The sequence below is a fragment of the Tursiops truncatus genome, chromosome 1 (genome assembly GCF_011762595.2).
Source record: "Tursiops truncatus isolate mTurTru1 chromosome 1, mTurTru1.mat.Y, whole genome shotgun sequence".
Taxonomy (NCBI): Eukaryota; Metazoa; Chordata; class Mammalia; order Artiodactyla; family Delphinidae; genus Tursiops; species Tursiops truncatus.
In genome coordinates, this window is record NC_047034.1 from 100,010,851 (window position 1) to 100,032,357 (window position 21,507).

The window sequence follows — 21,507 nt, forward strand, 5'->3', positions numbered from 1 at the left end:
GGCACCATCAGAGCGGGAACAAGATAGCACCTGGGTGAGAAGAAAAGGAGATCCCTAAAAGGAAAAGCAAGACAGAGACAAAGATAGGTTCAGCCCTCCTCACTGTTTGGCCAGGAAGTGTGCAGCCAAGCCAGATAAAAGCTCATCAACTAGAAGAGGAACTGGAAAATCTTATCCAATTGCTAGTTTCTAATGTTCATTTTTCCATTAATTTCTTAATTGTATCTACTAAATTTGTTTTAGCATTAAGCATCCCTTAAAGGGTGTGCAATGAGAATGTAAAGAGAGAATGGGTGTGGGCTAAAATGGCAGAAATCTATTTGAGCTGCTCTACCCACATGGGCTGCAGACACTCCCTGGATACCAAATACCAGGGCAACTTAGAGCTCCTAGTGACAGGTCCCAGAGTTTAGATTGGGAACAAAACCTGTCCAAGAATTGCAAAGCAGCTGGGATTGGATGAGTGCTTGGCAGAGGGAGTGGGAAGAATTTGACCACTTGGGTTCCTTGTTCAAAGACTACCTGGGAAAGGGGAAGGCTCCAGACTGCTCATGCAATCACAATATTCTTTGGCAGAGACTCAAAAGAGTGCCCAATTCACAGCCTTCTCCAAAGCTGCAAACCTTCAGGAGGTCACTTGGTCCATCTCTGGCCAGAGCAAGCCTTATAGAACAACTATAAACTGGGGCATAGTTAATCAGATTTTCCAAAACAACATGGCAGAGGAGAAGGAAGAGAGGGTGAACCATTATTGCTTGGCGTGCCAGAGACTTCCAGGTATCCAACCTCTGTACAGCCTCCATGTCCACATAGCCAACTGGGCACTGGGGGTCTAAAATCGATGCTGACCCCAAATTATTTCAACTTTCCAAGGCTTCATCCCATTAAAATCCATCTATCATAAATCTGCTTATCTTGAGTACTTTTCAAATACAGAGTATCCAATTCATACTAAGCAACAGCCACTTACCATGAAGAGGTAACAGGGATCTGGACCAGATATGATGGCCTTCATGGTTCAACAAAAAGAATTCACCAGTAGGATCTGAGAGGTAGTACCTGCAAGAAAAACACAAACCAAAATCAAGCTGTGCCAGTTAGTTACCTATCGTTCCTCAGTGCCAAATAACCCATCCATACTCTGCTTCTTTGCACTCTATTTTCAATATTCTCTTGCCAGGTGGACCCTTGTTTAGTTTCTGTCAGTGAAAGAGACTGGTATGAAACTGAAAGACAGGAGAAGGGAAGAACAAACTCTCTTTCTGTTTATGGTTCCTATAAGTTTTCCTCCAGCAGCATAAAACAGCCAACATACCAACAATGCCACACCCCCTCAAAGTCACAACCACCAGCTGGCTGTGCCCCTTCAGTGACGGAGTACCAGAGACACCACACACTGCTCAGAGAGCACCAGCCTCATTGCATCTCTCCCTCAGGAAGCTGAACAGTAGCCAGGTGGTAGCCTCCTTAGAGATCCACACAACAGCCACAGGATATCCATCACTCAGAGTCAGTGAGCTGGCCACACAGACCAGTACCCTTTTGTCCCTTCAGCCCCAAGAGTAGCAGCAGCTTTCTACAGTACTAATATTGGACTTACCATGTTATTCCCCTTCTGTTCTTTCAGTCTCCTAATGCCAGTGTATGATGGTTTTAAACTATGTCACAGATTCTTCAACATTGTTCTCTCCAAAAGGTGGACCCTAATTCATCTCCCCTTGATTGTGGGCTGGACTTAGTGACTTGCTTCAGATGAATAGAATATGACAGATGATGGTGTGTGGCTAGGTCATGAAAGGTATCATGGCCTCCTCCTGCTCTCTCTCTCTCTTAGATCACTCTCTCTGAGGGAAGCCAACTGCTATGTCATGAGGACCCTCAAGCAGCCTTGTGGAGAGGTCCATGTGATGAGGAACTGAGGCCTTTTGCCAACTGCCAGTGAGAAGTTGAGGCCTCCTGCAAATAGTTATGAAAGTAAGCCATCTTGGAAGCAGATCCTCCACCCCCAGCCGAGCCTTCAGATAACTAACATCCCACCTGAAAGTTTGACTAAAACCTCACGAGAGACCCTAAGCTGCTCCTGGAAACCTGAAGCTCAGAAACTGTGTGAAATAATAAATGCTCATTGCTTCAAGCCATTGAATTTTGAGGTAATTGGTTATGCCACAACAGGTAACTAATACACCAAGTAACCAATTCCTTATATTAAAGCCCTCCTTTTGAAATATCTACCATGGTTTATTTCTGGACCTTGATTGATAGAGTACTTGCTAACATAAGTGGACTCCAGAAACTGACCCTCAAAGATAGAATTCTGTAATTGAGTTACTTGCCTCTTTAACTTTGAACACAGTGATAATCTGCTTGTCAATGGCAAATGGGAGACTGGTAATCTGTATCAGGCAATAGTATCAAGAAGACAAATTATTACCTGTGGCTGTTTAGGATGAATTTTCTACTGAAGGCAAGGCTTTGAGTGACAAAATTGCTCAGGAACTTGACAGTTACAGTAATAATTGTAACTTTAAGAGCTAGGAATGAGCTTTCTCTGACATCAAGTCATAGAGGACCAGATATTGTCTTTGGTGGCCATAAAAGAACCTCATTTCTTGGAGTCATAAGGCAGATACAACTAATCAAAATATAACTTCATGAGTTACAGAATTACAATGTAAGATGAATTTAGAGACAAAGTTTTTATGTGAAAGTTTAGGAATTCTTTGTAAGGAATGGATGCCTGACATTTGGAAGGAAGAAATTTTGTTCAACTTAGACAGGTTAAGTATTTTTAATCAAATATCCCCGAGCGTCTCTTGCCAGCAGAAGCCATTTCTCACATTTTGAGGAGGGTAGTTTTATCATACTTGAAGACTCCATGATAACCTCCTCTATGGCTGAAGCCTTCAAAAAGGATATCTGTTCTCCTCATCACCTCTCACTGCCTCAAGACTAGAGTCAGCTCTCACACAGTCACAGAGTCTTCTACAGGAAGGTAAGGGCCAAGTCTTATTTGGGAGAAGAGAGTTCATATTCCAAATGAAGAGCAAGATTTTGCAAATACACATTGGTAGAAACTTGGAGAATCAATAGGGGAGTAGATTCTAAGGTTATTAACCCATGACGATGAAATATAATGTTGGATCAAATCAAATATATTATGATGGTTTAACTTAACAGAGAATTAAGTAAATGTGAGAGGTTCCAACAGTTTGCTTGAATGATTACTGAAATATGAACTCCAAGATGACCTAATTCAATCAGGATGAGATGCCAGAACCTATTTGGTGTAAAATAGAAGAAAGGACTGAAAGCCCTAGAAAGATAGGAACACTGGAGTGAACGGAATACCCACAATACTATGCTCCTTGAGAGAGTCCAGAGAATACTCCCTTCACTAAAGCACTGAGAAAGGCACTAATAAGGGGCCATCATCCTCCTGGAAGAGCTCTGAGTGGCTGTCTTTTGCACGCTAGGGATGACAGTGAGAAATGCCACCACTGAAAAGGGCTTCCTGATTTTAAAGTAAATAGTGGAATCCTGGAACATTAGGAGCCAAGCAGTATCACTTAACCACTAAAGATAAGGTAGGCATAATTACCATAAAAAGCAATCCTGTCTGACCTGTAGGTATCTTCAGTAGTGGCTAATTGATCACAGTGTTTCAATAAAACAAATAGGCAGCCCACTAAATAATTATATATGTAATATAATTATAATCAGAAAAATTCTAGGTCAACTGAGCAGGAATCTGACCTGGATCACCACAATGATGAAGTACATCTTCTCACCCAGTGCAAGTTCATAGGCTCAGAGTTCTTGGACCCTTTGCAGAAGGTTCACTCAACACTGCCATAACTATATTCCAGAATATTCTTCTAAGCCTTTCACAAGGATCCTCATAGACGGTGATCACACTCTGGGAAAAGAAAAGCATTCAGGCCTATCTCGATGTTACTAGTTTCTAGCTCTGTTGATGTTAACCCATAAGGCCACTGTGGCCCCCTAGTCAATGTGGGGATTATGGAGGTGAACTGATAAAACTGAAGTTTTGGACCTCCAATTACATCCCCACATCCTGGCTACATAATTGGAAAAGTCATTCTTGTGAGTCAAACTCACAAAATCGCCATATGAGCGCTCTCACCTGCAAAGGTAGAGCTATTATGGTATACTGGTGAGGTAGCAGCATCTGAAACTTCCTCTGCCAACAGAGTAGTAAGCCGCAACTAATCCCTGATGGAATTACAGAGATCATTGCTTTCATCACAAATTTGAAAGGTGAAAAGATAATTATTCCTATAACATTCCAATGTGATTCTCTCTTTTTAGCCTATATAGAAGGCAGATGGATCATGGGTTATTGTAAAGTTATTGATGATTGTAATTTCAGCAGCTACTCCTCATGTAGTATCTTTAAAGGGGCAAATCAGTACAACCTCTGTATCCTGGTTTATAGCTATTAACCCAGCAAATGTTTTTTTATCTATACCAAATTGCAAGTCCCACCACAATCAATTTGTTCTCACCTACCAGGGACAGCAGTGTACCTTCACCTTCTTGCTTCAACTGTTCCATTGTCTGACATAACCTAGCACACAGAGAACTTGATCACCCTGACATTTCACAGAATATCAATTCACAGAACTACATTGATGGTATCAAGTTTATTGGGCATTATCAACAGGAACTGGCAGAAGATTTAAATGCCTTAGCAACATGTATTCCAGAAAGTGGGAAATAAGCCCCACAAATTTTCAGGGACCTGCAACTTCAATGAGTCTTTTAGATATCCAGTCTGCCTGTTGATACCATTGACCAAGCCAATCCATAAAGCAGAAGGTCTGAAATAGAAGATCCCGAGTGATTTCAACTATTCAAGGCTTCATCCCATTAAAATCCATATATCGCAAATCTGCATATCTCGGGTACCCTCTATATACAGTAAACAGTTCCTTCCAAGTATCAAACATTTGCTGAGATACGGTAGCTCAAGAACCTTGATTGAGCATGATTTGACCTCATGTTGCAATTTATGGGATTAAGGAGGGTGATTTGGATGGTAGGTTGAGGGGCGGGGCTTTTCACCATCCATGGGAGTCAACAGTACAGTGAGGTCCTGCTACAACCACTATTTCCTCCCACTCTCTCACTACAGATTAATCCCCACACTCTCTCCTTCTGAACCTGGACTCAGTCTCAGAATCCTTCCAAACACAGTGTACCAAATAACCTCCACCAATCCACTGTGAGAAATAAAACTATCTCTCAAAATAGAGTGAATCCAGGTATAAGGCCATCGGATGAAAATCACAAAAACTGACTGAGAGGAAGAGGGAGCAAAGTGAAGGGTGAGAAGTGAAAATTCAATATATCTGAACAAAAAAGAGAAGATCCACAGTATCTAGAGTTATCAGGAAGAGAACTATCACAGATACCTATTAGCTCTGACAGTGAATGCAAAACGTTCCTTCCAAAGAAAGTTTATTTGCTTAACGCTACACTACCTCTGGGATAGAAGAACCATGTTCTGAAGTTACATGGGAGCTATGCTTCAATCTGCCCACTGCTGCAGGTGCAAAGTGGCTGTCTACAAGCATCCACTCCAAGACAGAGTACAGCCAGGGGTGCACAGGCATCTAAGGACAAACACTGGAAATCTCTCTACTATTCTGCAAAATTTGAGAATAGTATTAATATCTACTACTTCACAGAGGCATAGTAAGTTTCTTTATTAAGAAATCAGCTTGCAAGCAAGTTAAGCAAGACCCTGAGAGCAAAGTAATGAATAAATGGAACAGTATTATTAGGACAGGTTATTAGACTCTTTTGTTAAAGATCCCTGGAATTGAGAAAGTTGTAGTCCACAAGTTTTTTTGCTCATCATATCCCCCAAAGGAGCCAGCAGCAAACATTTTACATTAGAGAAGCTCAATAAATGTCTGTTGAATTAAATTGGAGTTGGCAAAATATCAATTCTAAAATTTTATTTTTTCTGTTTTGCTTTTTAAATTTGTAGATATTTCAATTAATTTAAACAAGACATTACAGCTTTTCATTTCCCCAAATCCTTTCTTCAATCAAAGCCATGGAATAGACTGATTAGTTCCATTCTAATTCATGTCAGAAACAACACTTCTTTTAGAAGTGAAAACTAAGTAAGCAACACCAAATGATGATAAGGATGTAAAGCAATAGGAACTCTCATACATTAGATGGTGGAAATATAAAATGATACAATAACTTTGGAAGAAAGTTTGATGGTTTCCCAGAAAACTAAACATTTTCTTATCATATGGTCCAGCAATCACCTTTCTTGGTATTTACCCAAAGGAACTGAAAATTTATGTTCACACAAAAACCTACACAGGGATGTTTATAGCAACTTTGTACATAACTGACAAAACTTGGAAGCAACCAAAACGTCCTTCAGGAAGTGAATGGATAAATAAACTGTGGTACATCCAAATAACGGAATAGTATTCAGCTTTAAAAAGAAATGAGCTATCAAGGCATGAAAAGCCATGAAGGAAACTTAAGTGCATGTTACTAAGTGAAAGAAGTCAATCTGAAAAGGCTACATGCTGTATGATTCCAACTATATGACATTCTGGAAAAGGCAAAACTATGGAGACAATTTTAAAAGCCAGTGTTTGCAGAGGGTAGGGGAAGGGATGAATAAATGGAGCACAGAGGAATTTTAGGGCAGTGAAAATATTCTTATGATATTGTAATGATGGATATATGTCATTATACATACGTCCATACTCATAGAATGTACACCAAGAGTGAATATGGAATTTGAGTAATTATGATGCGTAAATATGGAATTTGAGTAATTATGGTGTGTCAATGTACATTCTTCCTTGGTAAAAAAAAAAAAAAAATGTACGTTCTGGTGAGTGATGTTGATAATAGAGGAAGATATGCATGTCTGGAGATAGAGGGTATGTGGGAAATCTCCCTACCTCGCTCTCGATTTTGTTGTAAACCTAAAACTGCTCCCTCCAAAATAAAGTCTTTAAAAATAAATATAGAAAAAGTAAATAAGCACTGTCCTGAACTAATACAGCTTTAATTGTTTTCATTTGGGCTACGTCTGGAACCCCTAAGGAATGGTAGGCAAACATTACATTAGACTACATATATTACTACATTCATATAGGCAGAGAAAGATCAATGGATTCATTGACTCAATCACTCCATCCCAGTCACACTGGCATCCTTCTGTTCCTTCATACACCAAACACGTTCCTACCTAAGATTTTTACACTTACTGTTTCCTCAGACTCGAACATTCTTTCCCCAGGTAACCACATGACTTGCTCTCTTATTCCTTTAAATCTTTAAATTGCTTTCTCATTGAAGGTCTCCCTGGTCATCCTATCTAAAAGTTCAACCACCTTTCTTGCTTTATTTGTTTTGCCTCAGTACATGTTGCTATCTCACATATCACGTGCATTGCCTTTTTATTCCATTGCATATCTGCTGGACCATCAACTGCATGAGGAACAGAATATTTTTTTCATTACTATATCTTCAGCCTTTAGAGTGGTGTCTGGCACATAACAGATCAATAAATATCTGTTCAATGAATAAATGGACGTGCAGACATGTTAAAAAAAAAATGACATGAAGAGTGGCAGGGAGAAGTGGTATATAGCCTTCAAATCTTCTCTTTTTTCCTAAACTCAGCTAACTGTGTACCTGAGTGAAATACACTCTACTTTATAATTTTATTCCCAAAATACCAAGCTGTATTGGGAAAAGACAGATAACACTGATAAATTATGAATGCCCTAGGAAATTTCAAAAATTCTATTCCCTGAATTGTTCATAATACATTATACTTTGACATTTATAAAAATGAAAAACAAATAGAAATTAATCTCATCTTTAAAATATGAATCTTATAAATGTTATTGGATTATATTTATATCACACATTTCAAAAGTTCATATAATATTTACCTTTAAAATCCATTACTACTTCACAGTTTAGAAGTTTTGTATCAATAGATATTTATTTTTAATAGTCATTAATATTTCTGCAACCAATACATTTGCTAATACAATCATACTCTTTTTAGTCTTTGCCTGTGCTATAAAAAAAATTTAATACCCAATTTTTAACCTTTTTTCAAGGGCTACTTTCTGAAAGTAGGCTACATACTCCAGGAAATGGAAACAAGCTGTTGGGAGGGTAGGATTAGAGAAGCTGGAGGATATTTAAACAATTTAAATGATCAAAATATATGATTCCAGGAAACATAGCTGCTGAACCAAAAGTTTTACCTGCAAGCCCACTGGCTACATGCCTATTAAGAGGCCCTTAAGGACAAAGGTCCTGAGAAGAGATTGAGATTAAATTGCTGCAAAGAAGTCCACTTATGTGCCCCAGTTGGAGTGGATTCTTGGAAAAGAAGACGGCAAAAGAACTATTTCAAGATTTCAGACCTAGGGTTTGAGGAGAGAATGGGGAGGGGGACACAGAAAGCAGTAACTGAAAGTAACATACCCCAAGCAAACCAAAGTACAAACATTCTCTCCTGATGATGTGTGGATTACAGTCATGAATGAAATCTCCACTTTAGCTGTTTTCAAGGATACATTAAATCAACTTCTGTGGCTCATGATAAAGCACAGATAATTCAGATCAAGTTAAAAGAAGCCTGTACTCATTGTTTGCTAATTACTCCACACTGAAGCAAATAAAATAATATTCTTTCCCTTTCAACCCACATAGTTCTTCATTATTTTAAAACAGATCATAGAATCTGTATCAAAACAGAAGATATGGCAAATGTCTTATATAAAATTTTGAGGACCTAATACTTACATTTTAACTAAACTGCTGAGTTCCTTTTCTCCTTCAGATTTGAAGTTCTTGCTTTACATATGGCTACTTAGCACATAATATATTCTATTTATTAAATTGTTCTTGTCTGTCAACCCCACAAAAAACATACGCTCAAAAAGGTCAGGGATGGAAGGGCAAAATGGGTGAAGAAGATCAAAATGTACAAATTTCCAGCTATAAAATAAATAAGTCATGGGGATGTAATGTACAGTATGATGACTATAGTCACTAATAGTGTATTGCATATTTGAAAGTCGCTAAGAGAGTAGATTTTAACAGTACTCATCACAAAAAAGAAAAGAAAAAAGGTTTTTGAATTTTATTTTATTTATACAGCAGGTTCTTATTAGTTATCAATTTTATACATATTAGTGTATATATGTCAATCCCAATCTCTCAATTCATCCCACCACTATCAACACCACCCCCCGCCGCTTTCCCCCCTTGGTGGCTGTACATTTGTTCTCTACATCTGTGTTTCTGCCTTGCAAACTGGTTCATCTGTACCATTGATTCCACATATATGCATTATTATAAGATGTTTTTTTTCTTTCTGACTTACTTTACTCTGTATGACAATCTCCAGGTCCATCCACATCTCAACAAATGACCCAATTTGGTTTCTTTTTATGGCTGAGGAATATTCCATTGTATACATGTACCACATCTTCTTTATCCATTTGTCTGCCGATGGGCATTTAGGTTGCTTCCATGGCTATTGTAAATAGTGTTGCAATGAACACTATGGTGCATGTGTCTTTTCAAACTATGGTTTTCTCAGAGTATATGCCCAGTAGTGGGATTGCTGGGTCATATGGTAGCTCTATTTTTAGTTTTTTAAGGAACCTCCATACTGTTCTCCATAGTGGCTATATCAATTTACATTCCCACCAACAGTGCAAGAGGGTTCCCTTTTCTCCTCACCCTCTCCAGCATTTGTTGTTTGTAGATTTTCTGATGATGCCCATTCTAACCGGTGTAAGGTGATACCTCATTGTAGTTTTGATTTGCACTTCTCTAATAATTAGTATGTTGAGCAGCTTTTCATGTGCCTCTTAGCCATCTGTATGTCTTCTTTAGAGAAACGACTATTTAGGTCTTCTTCTTCTCCCATTTGTTTATTTTTGTTTTTATTTCCATTACTCTAGGAGGTGGGTCAAAAAAGATCTTGCTGTGGTTTATATCAAAGAGTTTTCTTCCTATGTTTTCCTCTAAGAGTTTTATAGTGTCTGGCCTTACATTTAGGTCTTTAATCCATTTTGAGTATATTTTTGTGTATGGTGTTAGGGGGTGTTGTAATTTCATTCTTTACATATAGCTGTCCAGTTTTCCCAGCACCACTTATTGAAGAAACTGTCTTTTCTCCATTGTATATCCTTGCCTCCTTTGTCAAAGATTAGTTGACCATAGTTGCGTGGGTTTATCTCTGGGCTTTCTATCCTGTTCCATTGATCTATATTTCTGTTTTTGTGCCAGAACCATATTGTCTTGATTACTGTAGTAATCAGGGAGTCTGATTGCTCCAGCTCTGTTTTTTGCCTCAAGACTGCTTTGGCTACTCGGGGTCTTTTGTGTCTCCCTACAAATTTTAAGACTTTTTGTTCTAGTTCTGTAAAAAATGCCATTGGTAATATGATAGGAATTGCATTAAATCTGTAGATTGCTTTGTAGATTGTCATTTTCACAATATTGATTCTTCCAATCCAAGAATATGGTATATCTCTCCATCTGTTTCTGTCATCTTTGATTTCTTTCATCAGTGTCTTATAGTCTTCTGCATACAGGACTTTTGTCTCCTTAGGTAGGTTTATTCCTAGGTATTTTATTCTTTCTGTTGCAATGGTGAATGGGATTGTTTCCTTCATTTCTCTTTCTGATCATTCATTGTTAGTGTATAGGAATGCAAGAGATTACTGTGCATTAATTTTGTATCCTGCAGCTTTACCAGATTCATTGATTAGCTCTAGTAGTTTTCTGGTGGCATCTTTAGGATACTCTATGTACAGTAACATGTCATCTGCAAACAGTGACAGTTTTACTTCTTCTTTTACAATTTGGATTCCTTTTATTTCTTTTTCTTCTCTGATTACCGTGGCTAGGACTTCCAAAACTATGTTGAATAATAGTGGCAAGAGTGGACATCCTTGTCTTGTTCCTGATCTTAGAGGAAATGCTTTCAGTTTTTCACCATTGAGAATGATGATGACTGTGGCTTTGTCATATATGGCCTTTATTATGTTGAGGTAGGTTCCCTCTATGCCCACTTTCTGGAGAGTTTTTATCATAAATGGGTGTTGAATTTTGTCAAAAGCTTTTTCTGCATGTATTGAGATAATCATATGGTTTTCATTCTTCAATTTGTTAATATGGTGTTATCACATTGATTGGTTTGCATATATTTAGAAGCCTTGCATTCCTGGCATAAATCCCACTTAATCATGGTATATGATCCTTTTAATGTGTTGTTGGATTCTGTTTGTTAGTATTTTGTTAAGGATTTTTGTATCTATATTCATCAGTGATACTGGTCTGTAATTTTCTTTGTTTGAAGTATCCTTGTCTGGTTTTGGTATCAGAGTGATGGTGGCCTCGTAGAATGAGTTTGGGAGTGTTCTTTCCTCTGCAATTTTTTGGAAGAGTTTGAGAAGGATGGCTGTTAGCTCTTCTCTAAATGTTTTATAGAATTCACCTGTGAAGCCATCTGGTCCTGGACTTTTGTTTGTTGGAAGATTTTTCATCACGGTTTCAATTTCATTCCTTTGATTCATCTGTTCATATTTTCTATTTCTTCCTGGTTCAGTCTTGGAAGGTTATACCTTTCTAAGAATGTGTCCATTTCTTCCATGTTGTCCATTGTATTGGCATAAAGTTGCTTGTAGTAGTCTCTTATGATGCCTTGTATTTCTGTGGTGTCCGTTGGAACTTCTTTTTCATTCTTAATTTTCTTGATTTGAATCCTCTCCTTCTTTATTTTGATGACTCTGGCAAAAGGTTTATCAATTATGTTTACCTTCTCAAAGAACCAGCTTTTAGTTTTATTGATCTTTGCTATTGTTTTCTTTGTTTCTATTTCACTTATTTCTGCTCTGATCTTTATGAGTTCTTTCCTTTTACTAACTTTGGGTTTTGTTTGTTCTTTCTCTCGCTCCTTTAGGTGTAAGGTTAGATTGTTTATTTGAGATATTTCTTGTTTCTTGAAGTAGGATTGTATTGCTATAAACTTCCTTCTTAGAGTTGTTTTTGCTGCCTCCCATAGGTTTTGGATCATCGTGTTTTCATTGTCATTTGTCTCCAGGTATTTTTTGATTTCCTCTTTGATTTCTTCAATGATCTCTAGGTTATTTAGTAATGTATTATTTGGCCCCCATGTGTTTGTGTTTTTTACGTTCTTTTCCCCTGTAACTTATTTCTAATCTCATAACGTTGAGGTCGGAAAAGATGCTTGATATGATTTCAGTTTTCTTAAATTTACTGAGGCTTGATTTGTGACACAAGATGTAATCTCTCCTGGAGAATGTTCCATGTGCACTTGAGAAAAAAGTGTAACCTGATGTTTTTGGATGGAATGTCCTATAAATATCAATTAAATCTATCTGGTCTATTGTGTCATTTAAAGCTTCTGTTTCCTTATTTATTTTCATTTTGGATGATTTGTCCATTGGTGTAAGCGAGGTGTTAAAGTCCCCCACTATTATTGTGTTACTGTCGAGTTCCTCTTTTATAGCTGTTAGCAGTTGCCTTATGTATTGAGGTGCTCCTATGTTGGGTGCATATATATTTATAATTGTTATATCTCTTCTTGGATTGATCCATTGATCATTATGTAGTGTTCTTCCTTGTCTCTTGTAACATTCTTTATTTTAAAGCCTATTTCATCTGATATGAATATTGCTACTCCAGCTTTCTTTTGATTCTATTTGCATGGAATAACTTTTTCCGTCCCTTCATTTTCAGTCTGTGTATGTCCCTAGTTCTGAAGTGGGTCTCTTGTAGACAGCATATATATGGGTCTTGTTTTTGTATCCATTCAGTGAGCCTGTGTCTTTTGGTTGGAGCATTTAATCCATTCACATTTAAGGTAATTATCGATATGTATGTTCCTATTACCATTTTCTTAATTGTTTTGGGTTTGTTTTTTGCAGGTCCTTTTCTTCTCTTGTGTTTCCCACTTAGAGAAGTTCCTTTAGCATTTGTTGTAGAGCTGGTTTGGTGGTGCTGAATTCGCTTAGCTCTTGCTTGTCTGTAAAGCTATTGATTTCTCCAATGAATATGAATGAGATCCTTGCCAGGTAGAGTAATTTTGGTTGTAGGTTCTTCCCTTTCATCACTTTAAATATATTGTGCCACTTGATTCTGGCTTGTAGAGTTTCTGCTGAGAAATCAGCTGTTAACTTTATGGGAGCTCCCTTGTATGCTATTTGTCGTTTTTCCCTTTTTGCTTTTAATAATTTTTCTTTGTCTTTAATTGTCAATTTTATTACTATGTGTCTTGGCATGTTTCTTCTTGGGTTTATCCTGCCTGGGACTCTCTGCACTTCCTGGACTTGGGTGGCTATTTCCTTTCCCATGTTAGGGAAGTTTTCGACTATAATCTCTTCAAATATTTTCTCAAGTCCTTTCTCTCTCTCTTCTCTTTCTGGGACCCCTATAATGCGAACGTTGGTGCATCTAATGTTGTCGCAGAGGTTTCTTAGGCTGTCTTCTTTCTTTCATTCTTTTCTCTTTATTCTGTTCCATGGCAGTGAGTTCCACCATTCTGTCTTCCAGGTCACTTACCTGTTCTTCTGCCTCAATTATTCTGCTATTGATTCCTCTAGTGTATTTTTTATTTCATTTATTGTATTTTTCATCTCTGTTTGTTTGTTCTTTAATTCTTCTAGGTCTTTGTTAAACATTTATTGCATCTTCTCAATCTTTGCCTCCATCCTTTTTCCAAGGTCCTGGACCATCTTCCCTCTCATTATTCTGAATTCTTTTTCTGGAAGGTTGCCTATCTCCACTTCATTTAGTTGTTTTTCTGGGGTTTTATCTTATTCCTTCATCTGGTACATAGTCCTCTGCCTTTTCATTTTGTCTATCTTTCTGTGAATGTGGTTTTCGTTCCACAGGCTGCAGGATTGTAGTTCTTCTTGTTTCTGCCGTCTGCCCTCTGGTGGATGATGCTATCTAAGAGCCTTGTGCAAGTTTCCTGATGGGAGGGACTGGTGGTGGGTAGAGCTGGGTGTCGCTCTGGTGGGCAGAGATCAGTAAAACTTTAATCCACTTGTCTGTTGATGCGTGGGGCTAAGTTCCCTCCCTACTGGTTGTTTGGCCTGAGGCGACCCAGCACTGGAGGCTACAGGCTCTTTGGTGGGGCTAAGGGGGGACTCCAGGAGGGCTGAAGTCCTCCTCCAGGAGGACGTACTCCAAGGAGTACGTCCCAGAACTTCTGCTGCCAGTGTCCTTGTCCCTGTGGTGAGCCACAGCCACCCCCTGCCTCTGCAGAAGACCCTCCAATGCCAGTAGGTAGGTATGGTTCAGTTTCCTATGGGGTCACTGCTCCCTCCCCTTGGGTCCTGATGTGCACACTACTTTGTGTGTGCCCTCCACGAGTTGAGTCTCAGTTCCCCCCAGTCCTGTTGAAGTCCTGCAATCAAATCCCACTAGCCTTCAAAGTCTGATATCTGGGAATTCCTCCTCCCGTTACCTCACCCCCAGGTTGGAAAGCTTGACGTGGGGCTCAGAACCTCCATTCCAGTGGGTGGACTTCTGTGGTATAATTGTTCTCCAGTTCGTGAGTCACCCACCCAGCAGTTATGGGATTTGATTTTATTGTGATTTCACCCCTCCTACCATCTCATTGTGGCTTCTCTTTTGCCTTTAGATGTGGGGAATCCTTTTTGGTGAGTTCCAGTGTCTTCCTGTAGATGATTGTTCAGAGTTAGTTGTGATTCCAGTGCTCTTGCAAGAGGGAGTGAGCTGAAAAAATTTTTGTAACTGTGCATGGTGACAATTGATTTATTGTGGTGATCATTTTGTAATGTATACAAATGTCAAATATTATTTTGTACCCTTGAAACTAGTATAATGTTATATGGCAATTATACCTCAATTAAAAAAGTAAAATATTTTAAAGGTCAGAGATTTTGGGGTTTTTTGTTTGTTTGTTTGTTTGTTTTTTGCGGTATGCGGGTCTCTCACTGTTGTGGCCTCTTCCGTTGCAGAGCACGGGCTCCAGACGTGCAGGCTCCGGATGCACAGGCTCAGCGGCCATGGCTCACGGGCCCAGCTGCTCCGCAGCATGTGGGATCTTCCCGGACCGGGGCACGAACCCGCGTGCCCTGCATCGGCAGGCAGACTCTCAACCACTGCGCCACCAGGGAAGCCCAAGTTTTTTGTTCTTATTGTTATTTTATTCACTTATGTATCCTCAGCATCTATAGCAGTGCCTGGCACATGGAAGGCACTCAAAAAATATTCATGGAATGAATAAATAAATAACTGATGCTATTAAAGTAGCCACCTACATGTGTAGATACACCTAGAAAGACAATTCCATTATCTTTATATATCTACATAAAACCAAGCATTATAAGATTTTTCTTAAATGCCTAATTTAGACTCTTCTGAGCTTATAGAAAAAGGGATCCTAGGTTTGAGGAGCTTATAAGTCTGTTAGGGAGAAAACACTCTACCATGAAATAATTAGAAAATAAAGAAATATAAAACAAACCATGAAACAGTTACTTAGACCATCTACACAAATTTCACAGTAAGAACAATGGCAAAGTGATCTTTACAGAAATCTTCAAGGTGAAGATGATTTGAATCAGGCCCTAAAGAACAAGTATAATCTTAGGATGGAGGAAGAAAAGCAAAGGGCATATGCAAGTTTCAAAATCATGACTCATGGTAAGATACGATAAAAATATAAGCTTGAAGGCATCCAAGGATTCACACTAGAGAAATTAAGGGACACCAAATTATGACACATTCTGACTGTCAGGTTGAGAATTCATGAATTCACTGTTTCATCAGAAAATATTTATGTAGTGTTTACCACGTGGTAGGAGCTATTCCAGGTTCTGGGGATCATAATGTGAACAAAATAAAGTCCCTGCCCTCATGAAACTTACATTCTGGTGGGACAGATAAGAAACAAGCGAACAAATAAGACCATTTGGAGAATTACAAGTGTTTTGAGAGACATAAATCATGTCAACCCTGGGAAAATTTAATATTGAACAAGGTGGTCAAAGAAGGCCATTTGAGTTGAGTCCTTCATGAGCATGGGAAAGGAACAATTAATAGACAAAAGATTTCAATTAATTCTTGCATATGACTATATAAAGAGTATGGAGATGTGATCACTGAGAAAAAGGGGCCAAGAAAGGCACATCACAGAATGTGCACAGAGGAGGTTACAGGTGGACAAAGGGCTGCCCTGCCCTGAAGTGGTCTAGAGAGGCCTAACACACAGACCTGAAGAAGGTCAAGTATAAAACATGGATAAAAACCATAGGGATTAACTGAAATATGGGAGGCAGTATAATCAATTCTAACAACCCCAGATAAAAATAATGAATAAAAATTTTCTAAACTTGTTTAAAACCATAAATCCACAGATCCAAGAAGCTCAACAAAAGCAGTGCAGAAGAAACATGAAGAAAACCACACAAGGACACATCATAATCAAGTTGCTGAAAATTAGTATTAAAGGTAAAGTCATAAGAGCAGCCAGAAGAAAAAAGATACATCTTGTAAAATGAAGGAAACATAACAATAACAGTTCACTTCTCACCAGGAATTTTGCAAGCTAAAAGATAGTGGAAAGTTCTTTCATGGTACTAAAAAGAGAAAAAACAAACAAACAAACAAACAAAACCAAAAACCTGTCAACCTAAATTCTTTACTCAGTCAATTATCTTGCAAAAATAATGGTAAAATAAATACTTTTTCAGACAAATGTGAGCAAAAAAATTTAACATCTTAGATGAAACGTGTAAAAGGCCCAAAGTTTCCCCAAGAAAATGTAGATTATCTGAATAGCCTTATATGCATTTTAAAGTGTTATACTTAAAACCCTTCCCACAAAGACATATCAGGGCCTGGATGTCTTCCCTGGTGAACTCTACCAATTATTTGTGGAAGAAATAATCAGTCTCCACAAACTCTTCTAGAAAAATAGAAAATACTACTACCCAATTCATTTTATGATAAAGCCAGTATTACCCCAATACCAAAACCAGAAAAACACATTTTAAGAAGACTGCAGAACAATATATCTCATGTACATAGATACAAAAATCCTAAACATAATTTTAACAAATTAAATTTAGCAATATATGAAAAGATAATACACCATAACCAAGAGGGTTTCATTCCAAGAATGCAAGATTGTTTTAACGTTCGAAAATTCAGTTAAAGTAATTTACTATATTAACCAACCAAAAAAGAATAACAACATAACCATCTCAGTAAATGCAACAAAAGCATTTGACAAAATCCTACACACATTTATGATAAAGATTCTCAGCATTCTACAAAGAGAAGGGAACTCCTGCCCTCCTGCATCTATTAAAAAAATAGCTTCTGTCGAGTAAAAAATTGGCTTCTGTCGAGTAAAAATTCCTAGCAAGGTTTTACACACCTAGAGTATATTGATATCTTTATTATTGCTCTAAACTCCTAAAATTTTATTTTATTTATTGGTCAGTTTTCAAATGACACTCTCCAAGAACTTGTTTCATTGTGTTTCTTTGGCAACTTTAGATAGTTGTTTGGATGACCCAGAATAAAGTTTGATCCCAAGGTGAATCACTTCATATATAATTCAATCTTTAATAATCACAAATAGAGCCCTTTAGCTACTTTCTCCTCAAAAAAACTAATTTTACTTGTCAACAAAGTCTGGGTCAGCAACATAGATTGAAAATGCAGACTTGACTTTGTTTTTTATTTCAAAAAAAAAGAAAACTTGTAAGGCTTATTTCTTCACCAGAACAATATATATATTGTCAAATATAAATCAGAGTTCCAAATGAGCAGCTTCCTTCGATCTACTACACTCCACCTTCAGAGAGTGAGACCCATCACATGAGGCACTGGGGTTCACCCAGCCATTTACACCACAGCAATTATTAATGAAGAACTAAGCTGCTAGTAGAAGAACAAGCATTAGCAGTCATCATATCTACATCCATGCTTACTGTCTTCCCACAGGCTGTGGCTGAGTACGATCCATCTCAAAACTGTGGGGAAATAAGGCTGTGATTCCTCGGGTTACCCCTTGGTGGATGAATCATCATGCTGAAGTGTCAGTTAAATGATAAGTTATATTGACAGAAATATCTGGGATTAGAAAAGTGCTCTTTTATTTAAAAGAGTAGAAAGTCTGACACAGATGTAGAAGGCCCACTCTGGTATAAACTCTTATAATAGTTGTCACAAACAATGCTTTGTGGACCCCCAGAGACTTAGAATGTTCTACCAAATGCCTGAGATCTTGGATTTACACTGGAAAACATGCATACAGATACAGTGCAGTATGATACACTCAGATGTAAATATTAGGAGGTAGTGATACTGGCTCAGCAAAAACATATATATAATAGAATGGTTATGAATGACAGAAGATAAAGAGAAGGAAATCTCCCAGAATATTAAGCAAAAAGACAAAATGGAAAAATATGACACAAAATAAGTCAAGGAATATGGACAAGCCTAGAAAATCCAAGAACTATTTAAAAGCAGTTACAAAAAGAGAAAACCAAAGCAATAAATAAATAGGGAGGAGAAAGGTATTGAAATAAGATTAGACAATTTCCCTGAGCCTAAGCGCGTACGCGCTCTCACACACACACACACACACACACACACACACACACACACACACACACACACTTAAGTTTTCATACAGAAAAAGCCATCTGAGTGCCAGGCACAAAGAGTAAAGATGCACACTTAGAAATACTCTGATAAAGTTTCAGAACTTCAAACACAAAGAGAAAATCTAAAACTTGTGAATTTGGGAGGGGGGCAGGTTTCTTTACATACAAACTCTGAATGCTTTAAAAGAATGTCACAATTCCTTTGAGATTCCCAGGGAAAATTATTTTGAACCTATATTTCTATAACCAGTTAATTATCAATCAACTGTAAGGACAAAATCAAGACATTTTATGACATGCAAAAAATTAAAAAGCTTGCCTCCCACAGATACTCTTTAAAAAAAATTACTTGCATATGTATTTCTGTAAAAATATGCCACAATGAAAGCATATGTCTCTTCTGTCAATAACCAAAAAAAAAAGGAGAACAGTTAGGAACTCAGAAAAGGAAACAAAATGCTTTATCAAAAAGTCATTCAAGTAAGAATAAAATTATAATGTAGCATGATTTCGAGTTATTGCCTAAGTCTAAGAAAAGAGATGCCACTTTTCCCTGATATTTGGAACATTTGCCATTAAATGTCACATGTTTAATGACATACGATTACATTTTTCTCTTTTAGAGTAAAATCAAACTACTTAGCTCTTCAGTGAATACCATGTATCTAATAATAAAATTGTGAATACTGTTTGAGGGTAATTATCTTCTCAAATCGACTTATATACAGCACATAGAAAAATTAATTATAGTTATAGGCCAGAAGGTAAATGTTTTAAAATCTTAATAGTATACAAGTAATACAGAAGTCCAGAGATCAGAATTGTGAAACAGAGTCAGCTGGGGCCTGGCAGTGACATTTATTTAATTAAGCTCCACCCTCCCTGGCAATGAATAAGGACAGTCTAGAGTAGATCCAAGACACCAGGGAGCCCTATCAATGGGCATTTGAACATATAACAATGTCGTTACCGAATAATTTACTACACCTGTAATGCTCCCATCCACTCCCAAGACCTTTCACGACCTCACTCCCTTTTCCTTTTTCTCATAGTCTCTAGTAAACAGTAGCAAATAATTTGTGATTCCTAGATTTCATGGCAGTCTCCCATTATACAACCAAGTCCATATTTAGCTTCCATAACGATGCATCTCAAATATATTATGAGCCTCATTTTCTCACAAAATGAAAGTACACTCGACTCTAACGAACAAGATTGCTTTTTAAGTTCATTTGTACATTAGTTATTGTGACTCTAGAGTTTGTAACAGATAAACCTTGTAATCTTGTGGGCCTAACACATAGATTTATTTTTTGTCCAGCAGGGAGTGACAGCATAGACAGTTCGGCTTCATTCAGGGACCTAAACTAACAGAGGCTCTGCTGTATTCAATACATGACTTTCAGACAGCTTTAGGTGTAGACACCCAGCCAGCAGATAGTATTAGAGAGAGAATAAAGGGTTGTATGGCCATTTCATGGGACAGAATTAAAAAGTGGGATTCATCACTTCTGTCTACATTCCATTGGCCAGGACATAGTCATATGTCCACACCTGCTTGCAAGGGATTCTGGAAAATACGATCTAGCTAATTGTCAAGGAGGGTGGGGGATGCTAGTCTGGTAAACAACTAGCCAGTCTGCCACAATTAGAGTGCTATTTAAAGTTTTAAGGACAAAAATCTGAAATGCTTGCAGTGTGGTTAACCATTGGCTCAGCCCTGTCTCTTCGTTTAGTTCGCAAGTAGCTCTAGAACAGGAAACACAGATTAAACATCTTTGCTTTCTTAGCACCTTCACTTGCACAAGAGGTGCTTGAGAAAATCTTGAAGGAATTAATTTACTTAATTATGTTCTAGTAGCAAAGGCAAATTAATGCAGAGTGAAAAATAACCTCCTTCCTCAATGAAAAGATCAGGCCAAGTATTTGTGAACCGATTATATTTTTATTAAAATAACTACAATACAATGAGCCAATAATTGGTTATTCCAAAAATAGCTGAGTTCATGAATTTTAATATTTGTTTTATTACTGAATGTAAAAGCAATGGTAAAGACTGAATGCAAAATATAAGCATTCGCTCATTTTTCTTAAGAGAACAAAAACATGCAGGAAATGTTTAATGATACAATGAATTGGTAATTTCCTAATTTGCTACAAAAGAAGAAGCATTTATCAGGTGATGTTTACACGTGTATGCTGCAACAAACCATTAAAGTAATTGACCCAAATCCCATAAATCAACCAAATAAACCCTCAACTATAGCAACTATAGCAATAAGGGTACGTCAATCTCTAATTCACAGAGTTCAGTGAATGAATGAAAGAGGGACAGTAACTGATAGAGGTCAAACTTCAAATATAGGGATAAGAAATTCTGTAAAACAAGGGGCATAGTTCGTGACTCAGCAAACAAATGGGGATTGGAGTAGAACTGGAGAGAGAGATGCAAAAGAAATCCCAAAAGACATTCATCATTTTCCGCAGTTTAATTATGAGCCATTATCATATCTGTTAAAAATAACCAAAGAAGAGCATGAGAAAAAGTTTATGTGAAGAAGTATGTGGGTACAAAAAATTATGTTTGATAGACCCGGAAAACAAATACCCTTTATCCAACTGAGATTATTTAAACATGAATATTATGAAACAGATATCAATAGTATGGGTCAAGGAGTGGGCTGTTTAAAACTGAGATTGTGGGGCTTCCCTGGTGGCGCAGTGGTTGAGAGTCTGCCTGCTGATGCGGAGGACACGGGTTCGTGCCCCGGTCCGAGAAGAT

General features: G+C 37.7%; 1 long non-coding RNA gene across 1 annotated transcript in view; it reads right to left on the reverse strand.

Annotated features, from left to right (window-relative positions):
* LOC141279767 (uncharacterized) overlaps window positions 1-21,507 on the reverse strand; it is a 41,574-nt gene that overhangs the window by 7,283 nt on the left and 12,784 nt on the right. The window contains exons 3-4 of the long non-coding RNA XR_012334609.1: window positions 3,754-3,916; window positions 971-1,059 (exon numbers count right to left, since the gene is read on the reverse strand). This is a non-coding gene — a long non-coding RNA (uncharacterized lncRNA). The remainder of the gene's footprint in view (window positions 1-970; window positions 1,060-3,753; window positions 3,917-21,507) is intronic.